At 34.1% G+C, this 12,504-nt stretch overlaps 1 protein-coding gene and 1 long non-coding RNA gene across 9 annotated transcripts in view; one reads left to right on the top strand and one right to left on the bottom strand.

The window, feature by feature from the left end:
- The window catches only part of CTNNA3 (catenin alpha 3), a 1,692,711-nt gene that overhangs the window by 1,239,441 nt on the left and 440,766 nt on the right, over positions 1 to 12,504 (top strand). The window lies entirely within an intron of this gene.
- Positions 2,403 to 6,989, bottom strand: LOC122231855. The gene is made up of 3 exons (XR_006209121.1): positions 6,827 to 6,989; positions 4,967 to 5,012; positions 2,403 to 2,601 (listed from the first exon to the last, which is right to left on the bottom strand). It is a non-coding gene; the product is annotated as an uncharacterized LOC122231855 (long non-coding RNA).

Raw genomic sequence — 12,504 nt, 5'->3', positions numbered from 1 at the left:
AGGCTCAGAGCTGTTCCCACAGAGCCTGATGTGGGGCTCGAACTCACAAACCTTAAGATCATGACCTGAGCCGAAGTCAGTCACTCAACTGGCTGAGTCACCCAAGCTCCCCTATTCAGTTTTTTTTTAATATGTATTTTACACATCTGTCAGAGAAAAGATATTTGGAGAGACCCTTTAAAGCTTACAAATTATCAAATTAGCTTTCAATAACTTTATGTGTTTCTGAGATGCTTCATGTTAATTGCTGATTTGAACAAAGCGGCGGTTTCTAATTTTTTGGGAAAGGTGCATGTTATCACACATAACTCTTCTGATCTATCAAGGGCTAATAAACTCTTACTCAAAAGTGTGTACCTGACACAATGATAAGATGAAATTTAAAGCTTTTTTAAAGGAGGAACAGAAGGATAGAAGATTATAAAGCTAAATGATACTAAAGAGGACCATTGTGTTAAGAAGAATGATTTCTTTAAAATGTAAATTAGAATCAAATCTCAGAAGCTTTTCTTTGTCCTTCTAAGAAAGTTCATAGCAGATTAAAAATTTTAACATAATCCAATTTTGGGTTATTCCACATTTTTTAAATTAGACCCTATGATAATTTTGTTATTTGGATGTCATATTCAAATACTCTGCTGGATATTTGTTATCTGCAACATCCATTTCACATGGAAAAATGGGGTAGAGGGCACTTCAAACTGTTGTCCCTCCTGTAACAAAGATACAAGGGAAGAGAAAAGAAAAAAACCTTTTACCTGGAGCTTTCCTCTTATACAGGCAGGAGAAGGAAACCTATTTTCAGCGTGCAGATAATGAAGAATACAAACTTATTTAATAAAAGGAATGAAAAACTGACCGAGAATTTTAAAAAATAATAAAAAGCATTTTTACATGTCAGTATAGTGTTTTAAAAGTCTTTAAAAATGCTGAATATAAAATAAGATGTTAATCCTTATGTGCATTGAAAGGATAGCACGATGGCATATAATGATATCACAATTAGGAAATCTCTTTAACCAATCCATATGGTGCCACAGTGATGCACAAACACTAGACCTACCAACTGCTAATGGAAGAAAAAAATAAATAAGACAAAATTCCTTCTCTCTAGAAGCGTAAATATGTTGGGGGATAATTAAGAGAAAATATAATGCAAAATGAAACAGATGTACAATATCTTGTTCCTGAGGCTGTATATATCATGATACTCAAATTGTATGTGAAAACTACCCTGGAGCTAAATATTTAAACACCAACTTATTTATGAGCTCTATCACATAGTTATAGGAAACTATTAATCCCTGATGTTCTCAGATAATTATGATGCCTAATTTGGATACTACCAGCTTTTTCTTGCGCATCGCTATGAAAAGAGTTTCATCAATTCAAAGTTTTCATCTTTAACCAAATCCCTTCCACTTATCCCATCTCCATCCATAATAAAAAAAGAAAAGAAAAGAAAAGAAAAGAAAAGAAAAGAAAAGAAAAGAAAAGAAAAACATTATACTTCAATCCATGAAAGTAAGTACAACTCCTCCTCTTTTGTTCTTTTTTTTTTTTTTTACCTTCTATTTATCAGCATTTATCTGTAAAGAGCCTTTAAACCTGTGTCCAAGTTTTCAGCATATAAGTACATAGATGTAATATCTTCCCTGCCATTTTTAGGCTTAGAATATAATAAAGGATTAAGCTTCTTTTACTTGTATTTTTCAGTCAAAACTTGTTTGGTATTTACTTACTATGAATATAGCATTAAGCTAAGTGCAGAGAAGTAGAACATGATCCAAATCTTCCAGGTGTTTAACTATGGTTGAATTAAATAGCAGGATTACTTTATGAAACAAATCAAGAATACACTAAAGGGCCAAACATATAATATTAAAAAAATAGGGTAGAAAATAATGAAAATAGTATAAGTTTTGTATGTCAGAGAAGACCACATGGAAGAAATAGGTACAAAAATATGAGCCTCAATGTTATTTAAATTAAAGGGGTAACTACACTCTTGCTGGAAAGAATGTCAAAATAATTGTCTTACATTACAATGTAATTAGAGACAGAATTATACTGAACATAATTTAATTATCTTTTGATTGAGAAGATACTTCAGCTTCTTGTAATGTTTCAAAATCATCCTTAGAATATTGTGCCCTAAGGGAAAAGTGAGTAGAAAAATGAATATGTTTCCATGATAACACAGAGTTTATGCTGACAATGTTACAGGTAAGACTGGGTAGTTGGTGACACAATTCCCAGTTAAAATGAAGTAAGTACACCTATATCTCCCACTGATGACAACTACAATTTTGGAAATAATACATGAAACAAATCTTGGGTAAACTTTCAAAATAATAGCAGACTTAAGAGGAAATCACAACTTAAAGAATGACCTCGTACAATGGTAATTTCCCTGAATTCTCTTTTTTTCTTCCATATTTCCTGGCTTAGACTCTTGGACAACTTGTATCTGAGGAGTTTGCCCCGGGCACAGACAAGCTCCAAGTCCCTTTTCTCAGGCCAGAGGATAGATACATGGGGGTGAGGGTATGGGATGAAACTCTGTTAATCCTTTCTCCTAAGGTGATGGCGGCAGTGGCCCTGGAAAATGAACAAGAAAAAAAAAACAAAACACATATTACTAATATCAGGAATAGAAGGGAATACAAACTACAGCCATTAAAAGGATAACAATATAAAACTACAAACAACTCTGTGCACATAAATTTGATGAACTAGGTGAAATGGACCAGTTTCTTGAAGGATGCAAACATTTAAATGCCGTTTAGCAGGGGTACCTGGGTGCCTCAGTCAGTTAAGCCTCTGACTCTTGATTTTGGCTCAGGTCATGATCTCACAGTTAGTGAGTTCAAGCCCCACACTGGGCTCTGTGCTGTCCTTGTGGAACCTGCTAGGGATTGTCTCTCTCTCCCTCTCTCTACCTCCTCCACTTTCTCTCTCTCTCTCTCAATCTGTCTCTAAATAAATAAATAAATAAATAAATAAACTTAAAAAAATAAATGTCATTTAGCAGATAATAACAAGTGCTGAGGAGGATGTGAAGAAATTGGAATCCTCGTTAACTACAGGAATGTAAAATGGTGAAGCAACTTTGGAAAACAGTTAAACACATTATTTATCATATGATCCAGCAATTCCATTCCTAAGTATATACCCAGGAGAAATGAAAATATATGTCTACACAAAAACGTGTACATGATTACTCATATCAGCATTAATCATAGTAGCTCAAAAGTGGAAACAACCCGAATGTTCACAAATTGAAGAAATGATAAATATATGCATACAATGGAATATAATTCAGTAAAGAAAATGAAGTACTATTACATGCTACAGCATGGATGAATCTTGAAGACATTCTGCTAAGTGAAAGAAGCCAAACACTACATGTTGTATGATTCCCTTGGCATTCAGTGTTATTTCGTATTAGACAATAGGCAAATATACAGGCACAGAAAGTAGATAAGGGGTTATGTAGGGAGAATGGGGGGATTTGGAAGTGATAGATAAAAGGAGCAGGATTTCTTTTTGGGGGGTAATAAAAATGTTTTCAAATTAATCATGGTGATGGATGCACAACTCTGTGAAATTACCCCAAGCCATTAATTGTACCCTTTCCATGGGTGAATTATATGACATGTGGATTGTATCTTAATAAAGCTGCTGGAAAAAATGTCACTGAAGAAGAAAGAGATGTTCTGAATACTCTGTATCCATTAAAGAAATTGAATTTGTAGTTTAAAACTTACAGCAAATAAAACTCCAGGCCTGGTGAAGTCTACCAAATATTTAATTAAGAAATAACATTAATTATATTTCTAGAAAAATAAAAAAAGATGGAGCACTTCTCGATTTGTTTTATCAGGCCAACAGTACCCCAATGAAGAAATTAAATAAGAAAACACAAAACAAAATTACAGATCAATATCTCTCATGGATATAGATGCAAATATCCACAAAAAATTAAGAAATCTAATTAACCAATATATAAAAAGAATAATAACTATAGAGTTACCAAATAGAGTTTATTGAAGGAATGCAAGACTAGTTCAACACTTGAAAATCAAATACTGTAATCTACAATATTAACAGATAAAAAAGGAAAAATCATGGGATCATATTAAAGATGAAGAAAGGGTATTCAACAAAGTTCAAATTTCATTCCTGATAAAAATTCTCTATAATGGAAATATGAGGGGACTCCCCTACCTTGGTAAGGGGCATCTGCCAAAAACCTACAGCTAACATCATAACTTGACAGTAGAAGAATGAATGTTTGTTTGTTTGTTTTTCTCCCTAACATCAGAGACAAGACTAGGGTATTTTCTTCACTATTTTTCTTAAAGATTGTGTTGAAAGTCTTAAATAGTGCAACATAGAAAGAAAAAGAAATACAGGCTATGTAGATTAGAAAGGAGAAAAGCAAAACTGTTCCTATTTGCAGATTAGCACACACACTAAGAGACCGTAGAACTAAAGTTTACTAATAATAAGTCAATACATGCAAGGTCAATACACGCACCCAAGGCAAATGTACAAAGATCAATGGTATTTTTATAGACTAGCAAAGAACATTTGGAAACCAAACTTATAAAAGAATGCCAATTATCATAGCTCTAAAAATGAAATACTTTGTTATAAATCTAAAGAAATATGTCCTGTATCTGTATGCTGCTGCAAACTACAGAATGCTGATCAAAGAAATCAAGAGGATCTAAATGAAGGGAGGAACACATCATGTTCAATTATTAGAAGACTCAGTATAGTTAAGATAGCAATTTTTCTCAAATTAATTTGTACATTTATTACAATACTAGTCTAAAACCCAGCAGACTTTTTTCAAGCTATAGACAAGCTGATTATAAAATGTATATTGGAAAGCAAAGAAACAAGATTAGCCAAAATTATGTGAAAAAGAAGAACAAAGTTGGAGGATCCATCTTACCTGATTTTGAGACTTACTATATAACTACAGTGGTTAAGAGAGGTATCTGCAAGACAGTAAGCACAGAGGTCAGTGGGACAGATAAGAGAATCCAGAAATCAAACAGTTCTTGACAGAAGTGCAAAGACAATTCACTGAAGGGATTCAGCAAATAATAGTGTTGAAATAATTGGATACCCATATACCAAAAAAAAAAGAACCTTGATTTATGCCTTATATCATTTACATAAATTAACTCAAATTGGATGATAGACTAAAAGTAAAATAGAAAAAATATAAAAAGTAAAACTCTTCAAATATAGGAGAAAAATTTTGTGACATTGGTTAGGCAGTAGGTCCTTAGAGGCAACATCAAAACATGATATAGAAAAAAAAATTGCTAATTTGGATTTCTTCAGAAGTGAAAAAATAAGCATGATATTATTTGCATTTTTAAAGACCAAAAATCTAAGACTTGGATTTAACAATTTTCTCATTTAAATGGTGGATCCATGACGTAGTGGCTTCCCACTATAAAACAGGCATGGCGCCCAAATTGGCCAAAAAAAACCCAAAACCAAAACCAAAACCAAAAACAAAAACAGTGACCAAAGAGTACCCTAAAATGAGTTTCTTACATATTCGATGTTCAATAATGGACTTATAATTGTTACATTCATTTTTTTTTTTAATGTACGTGCTACTCAACTGAATTTGCTTTATCATGGTTTTCAGGTCTGTTTGATGATAAACTCCAAATCAGAATTAAATATGTGCAGTGGCATGGCTGAATATTTGATCATACGTTAAAAAGAGTATTAGCTGTAAATATCTGAGGTTGACTGTCTGGTATTTCCATTTTGGGAATGATTGCTGCTGCTGCTGCTGCTTGGAATTACACCACACAGGGACTGACAATGTTGGCAACATGTTTTCAGTTGCAATACTTTTTCATTCAGCAAACATTTACTGAGTACCTATTGTGTCCACCACTATGCTGAGTGCTGAGATGCCATTATGAAAAAGTTCATGTCCTTAAAGATCACACAGTTAATTTAGAGAAGAGAGATAATCAACCTGCAATGACTACACATATTGATGGATATCTAAATCTTAAAGGAATAAGGTGCAGAATGTCTTCTCAGAGCACATAAAGTATAAAGCTAAATCCAAGAGGCTGAGCCTGCGAAAGTGACCAAAGTGAGGAGGATGGAAACAGAGGAGAGAATTTTCAGTGGTGGAGTTACACTGAAATATAGACTCCCAAATCAATTACCTCTAACTATATTGTTGCAAATCTTTAAAATTCAGCTGACCTATCCTTGAACTCAAATTCAAAGAATTATTGTGATTTAGATTTTCAAAAACCTTTGGCCACATTTTTGATATTTCACAGTATTTTCAAGCAGTGTGTTTTATACAACAGAAGAGAGCAGGGCTGGATGATATCTCTTTAGTATTTTGTCGGAGGCCAGTGCCACAGTTTCCTTTTGGAAAATGACCACCAGGGGAATTTTTCTTTTTTTAATGTCCACAAAATTTTTACTAATGTCATAGAGACTCTCATATAGATGACTCGAGGAATCGTTTTCCTTACTATTCACATTTATTAGGCCTTTTACTTTTATTTTTATTCCCTCTTTTCTCTCTTCTCAATCATCTAGCAAAATAAAATAAAAGCTTCCTGAAATATTCCTTTAAAACCAATTTTCATCTCCTGAGATTTATCTTCAGTGATCCTTTTCCCTTGTTACAGAAACTATCCCTGGGTTGACTCATCTCCCCCGCTTGACTCCTTTTTTTTTTTTTTTTTTTTTTTTTTTCTGTGTCAGTCTCTCATCCAGAGGAAAACAAAGAGAAACAAATAATAGGGTATCTTACTTTTGCTTGGTTGCTCCTCTAGCAGGATGAGTGGGCAGACTGACCCGCTGTCTGTCCTAATTTATGTGGATAACTTTCTTCCATGTTCATTTCTGCTTGGTAGAAAAACACATCACTCTAGCTCATTTTTCTGCACTTCTCCCTCAGGCAAAAGCTACAACTTGATTCTCTCGGTATGAAAAAGATAAAAACAAGACAACAATATTTTATTTTCGTGCATATCAACAGATGTCTGCTTCAGCATAGTGAGTTGTGCAACCAACAGGCTAAAGAAGACCTGTGAATATAGTATTTTAAAAATATGTACTTGAAATTATGAATTTGCAATTGTACCCATTTTTGTGAGCCATAAGACAGTCACTGTTTCTATAATAGAAATGAATCTGATACCGTAGCGAAGACAATTAGGAAAATACCAAACAACATCTGTCCTTTTTCCAAACATCTGTAATGATACTGAGAATCTTCAGAGAATATTACTGAGGGATATAAAGCAAGATACAAAAAGAGAAGCGTATACAATAATTTTGAAGGGTACAAACTGACTTCTTTTAAAGTCAATATTTATTCATAATGAAATCTCCATTGAAATGATTATATAGTAATAATAATTAATTACAAGTACCTATTTACTTATAGCTCAGTTTAAGAAATAAAACTTTCTTCATACTGTAGAAGCCCCTGTGCTTCTGGACCACATCGTCTTCCTACTTCACCACCCCCCTCTCAAGCAACCACTAACTGGGTTTTTTGTTACTGTTTCTTTGCTTTAAAAGGTTTTTCAAGATATCAGTATAACCCATAACAATATATTGTTTAGCTAATATATTTTTGACACTTATAAAATACGATCGTATTGTACATGTCTTTATGTGACTGGCTTTTGTTTATAAATTCATCCTCACCTTCACAGTTGTAAAACTCAATGGAAACTTGAGAGGGAGACTCTCTTCTGGCTCAGTGAGAGGAATTTCATGAGAGGCCGCTAGGTCACATTGTACAATACGATACGTTTCCTTACACAGCTCTTTTCATTACAAAGTACACTGTTGTCAGGCAAATGGGTTTGGGTGAGTTGGTGAGTTGGTGTCCCTATTGCACTGCAATGCTGAAAACTGTTTACCTCCATGTTTCACACTCTATTTGTTGTGTCTACTTCCTGGTGTTAGTCTTCTTCCTCCATCATGAGTTTTCGTGCTTGAGTACCTCTATCTTCCTTTCAGATTTGGTTCAGTCAGATGTTTACCAATTTGTTATAAATATTTTGTCTATGCTTTGACCACAATTGTTCATTGTATAAGTTATCTCCCCACATATAGGGGCCCTGTCATATACATCAGTCTATGAAATTAGGTACAATTAGAGGTTAGACCCTAAGATCTCAAGCTATGTATATCTGAATCTTCATTACGGTCCAGTTAGAACCTTGTTGCCTACTAAGTGTAATGGAATATCTCTTACTCTTATTTGACACTTCTTCCCTTGCATCTTTAAATTTATGTTCATGTTTAAAAACACAATGAAGTGGCATCTGCTCTAGGAATCCTTAAGTCAGGATAAAATCCTCCATATCTTTAGAACTCTTATTTCCTATTATGGTGTTCAGTACTTCCTTCATGGTGCTTATATGACATGATGATGACAATGGTAGTATCTATTATTACCTCTTACATAGTAAACTTAACATTTGATTCCATCTTAAACTTATATATTGACTGGCATATAATAGGACACCAGTAAATATTTGCTAAATTAAATGAAATGTGTACTATTTGTGCAATAGAATAATTTAGCTTTTCAGACCTTTTTTTTTTTCTTGGTACAAAACTGTGTATGACAGATACTTAGTATATTTAAGAACATAGAACATAGCTTCCCTGAAAGGAAATAAAACATGATGAAAATGAAAGGATTTTACACACATATTTAGGAAATATTGCCTTATACATCTTACCTGTCCACAAAATTGTCTTGGTATCCCCCCACCAGGGCAAACGTGTTACTAAATATGGAAGCATGCAGGTTTTTGTTTGCTTTTGGTAATTATCTGCAATGTATTCATATTTTCAACCATCTACTTGCATATCATAAATCTAACTTAGGATTTTGAGTTTTATAGCATTTGATTGCAAAGAAGGTATGAATCACATTAAGAAACCATCTTCTTAAATATTCCTGGAATAATTTAAGATAAGGTTTCTGTGTTTTCACCATTGACCCATAGATACTTTCTGAAAAATAGTTATTTACCAGTAAGGACTCAGGAATCAGATTGCCTGAATTCAAATCTCAACTTCATTTCTTAATGTTCTGCCACCTTGGGCAAGTTACTTAACTTCTCCCAGCCTCACTCTCCTCAACAGAAAACTTAGGGAAAATAAGAGTACCAACCTCATGGATTGTTATGACTTACACATATTAAATGAGATAGCAGGACACTTGGAGCATAGTAAATTCTCCATAAACTGGAATTGATATTGGAATGGTCATGAATATCACATCCTCCAGGAGATTAATTTTCAGATGTGTGTCCTAATTTGTAGAAGCAAGATCCATTGAATTCTGCTATAATTTGGAAATGAGATTGTTGGGCCTTTGTACAAAATCATAAATGATTTCTCTTTTTGTTTTTATTTTCAGAGAAAATAAATGATTGTTACAAAGAATCTGGCACAGTATATTTATTCATGTTTACCTGAGTAATCACTAAAGAATGGCTGTTTACTATTGAGTTATCAAAGGGTTGTTATCTAAAGACGGTTTTGTCTTTAATGAAACTCCTGAATCTTTCCCACAGGGTTTTGGAAGAGTCCTTCTGTGGATAGATGGGCTTTGTTTTCTCCTAGAGTACACTGAGTAAATCTCAAAAGAGGAGATATGTAAATAGTGTAAAATTTAGGATTCTCAAAGACCAAACACAATCCTCCAGCTTATGTTTAATATGTAAATAAGCCATCCAGCTACTGAAATCTCTTGAGATGGCATTGATTCTTTCATTTGTTGCTCTGAAATGAGGGAAAAACAAATATTTTCCAATTGATCCCTCAGCAATTTCTCTACCAGGCATTTTTTTTTTGTCAGTAGTTTCTTTCCCTTTCCCATCCTTTTTCAGTAAGAGTGAGGATCTCTTCCTTCCTTCATTCCTTCTTTTCATCCTTCCTACTTTCCTGTCTTCCTGCCTTCTTTATCTATTTTTTCCTGGAGCTGCTTTTTTAGTCATTTTCTATGCATTTACAAAGAAGCAAGAAATATTTCTTTTGTCCTCACTCAGATAAATTTGTTCAACACTCAGTTCCTTGATAGGGAAGAGAGCACATTTTTAAGCTTTGTATTTTTGTGGGCAAAAGCTAAAAAGTATAATCAAAGTTTCTCTCTTTCTCAGAGCAGATCGAATGCTTCTGTTATTTACTTGAGCAATGACAGCAGAAAGACAATGAACTCCTTTCTGTCTCTCTGCCCTGAATCTTTCCTTCATGGTTGTTGCCTCCATGTGTAGCCCAATGGATCTTTCAAGGGAGCAACTAAGAATAATCACAGCAGAGCCAATTAAGTCACCTTGAACTGTTTCACACACACACACACACACACACACAAGGGATTTTGCAGTTACCTGGACAGCACATCCTCAACAAAATACCCAATTTATGTCTGCTAGCTGGGGCAATTTACACTAAAAACATAGAATAATCCTATACACTGAATCTCACAATTCCAAACCACCAACATTATACATTGTTGTGGTAGAGGAAACATGGCTTCCTGGGGAGTTGAAGAATATGAATAATTGTCCACTCAGGGCCTCCTCATTTGACCATTGCCAATGTAGAAATGATTTCTATGGAAAAGATTGCTTTTAAAGATCATTTTAACAATATAATTTTCTTAAGATTGCAACTATTGTATAACAGAAGTTAGTACAGTAGTGGAATTTCTGTATGGTTCTGGAAAGAACAACTTGCCTTTTCACTGGTTGATTTTCTCCCTCTCTCTTTCTCTCTCTCTCTGTCTATCTCTTGACATATTAATTATCTATTGCTGAGTAACAGTATAACAACAGAGTTATTAGCTTAAAATAATATACATTTAATATTCCTTAGTTTTTGTGGGTCAGAAATCCAGGCACAGTTTAGCTGAATCCTTTTCTTAGAATCTTACAAAGCAGAAATCAAGGGGTCAGACAGAGTTGTGGTCTCATCTGAGATGTGACTGGGAAAGATTCTCTTTCAAGCTCATTCAGTCCATTGGCCGAATTCAGTTTCTCACTATTGTAGGACTGAGAGCTTCAGTTTCCTCTTCTGGACCATCGGCTAGAGGCTGCTCTCAACTCCTAGAGACTGCCCACAGTTCTTGCTATATGGAATTCTCCAAGATAGTTGCCTGTCTTCTCAAAGCCAGCAAGAAAGAGAGACTCAGCAAGGCTATAATCTTATGTAATATAATTGGATAATCATCTATTTCATCAACTGTGCCATGTTTTGTTAGAAGCAAGTCACAATTGGGTTCGTGTCTACTTTATTTGTCTCTTATTTTCCTTGGACTAGTGTTCCCCAGGGAGCACTTTCTTATAGTGAAGGACGGGAATATAAAAAGGCACATCTAGCAATGCAAGAGCATTTCAATCCCCTGCCTGTCTGCCTGCTTATCTCCCATTGCAAAGCAACTCATATGGCCAAGGTCATGATGAGACTCAGGTGGCTCAACTGCTTCTTAACCATCTCCATCAGGCCTGGTGTAGACACTGGGTGAGGTCTATATCGGGGCGGGGGGAGGGGCGGCGGCAGGGACAAAGGTGCTGCCTTTACCGGTTTGTATTTTCAAGCTTGAGAAACACAACAGTGGCTCTTTCTTTGAAAGCATCCTAGAGCAGACTTGAGCAAAATAAGTTGCTTTTCTAGATGACTATAACTCTTATTACATTTGAAAAATAAATGTGCACTAAAAGTAATTAACTCATGTTGGTTCATGAATAATACACTATTTTACAACTATTTGCTGAGCACAATGAGTCAAGCTACGAAATTGACAATGAACTCTCTATTATGTGATTGCCAACTGTTTTATAAGATATTGAACATATTCATTACTTCTGCCATCATGCACATTGTTGAGCTATTGCTTTTTAATAAATTAATTTTTCAGAAAAAAAATTAAAAAAAAGAAGTCACAATTCCTGCTCAAATTCAAGATAACAGTATCATGGTGGTCACCTTAACACTTTATTGATTTCAAAGAAATGGATGCCTAAACCTTACGAAATCTGTAGAGTAGTAGCCAGTGTTTTTGTTGTTTGAACAGTCTATACATGACCTGATCTTAAAAATAGTTAAGTGCATATATTCTAATAAAATCTGATTCTAGTCAGTTTTATCATATTATTAATAAGTGGACATGCATAATACATAGAGTAACTCCTACAGACTTTAATAGGGTAGAAGGCAAAATTAATTGTAAACTAGGCTTATTTATTTATTTTTAAAGAGTTTTTATCAGGGAGCCTGGCTGACTTAGTAGATCTCGGGGTCATAAATTCAAGTCCCACAATGGCATAGAGCTTACCCAAAAAATAATAAAATAAAATAAAATAAAATAAAATAAAATAAAATAAAATAAAATAAAATAAAATAATAAAAATAGTTTGTCTCTTTGTATATCAACTTAAAAGTAAACTCGATTCTTGA

The sequence above is a fragment of the Panthera tigris genome, chromosome D2 (assembly GCF_018350195.1).
Source record: "Panthera tigris isolate Pti1 chromosome D2, P.tigris_Pti1_mat1.1, whole genome shotgun sequence".
NCBI lineage: Eukaryota > Metazoa > Chordata > Mammalia > Carnivora > Felidae > Panthera > Panthera tigris.
This window is presented reverse-complemented; position numbering and strand designations above follow the sequence as displayed.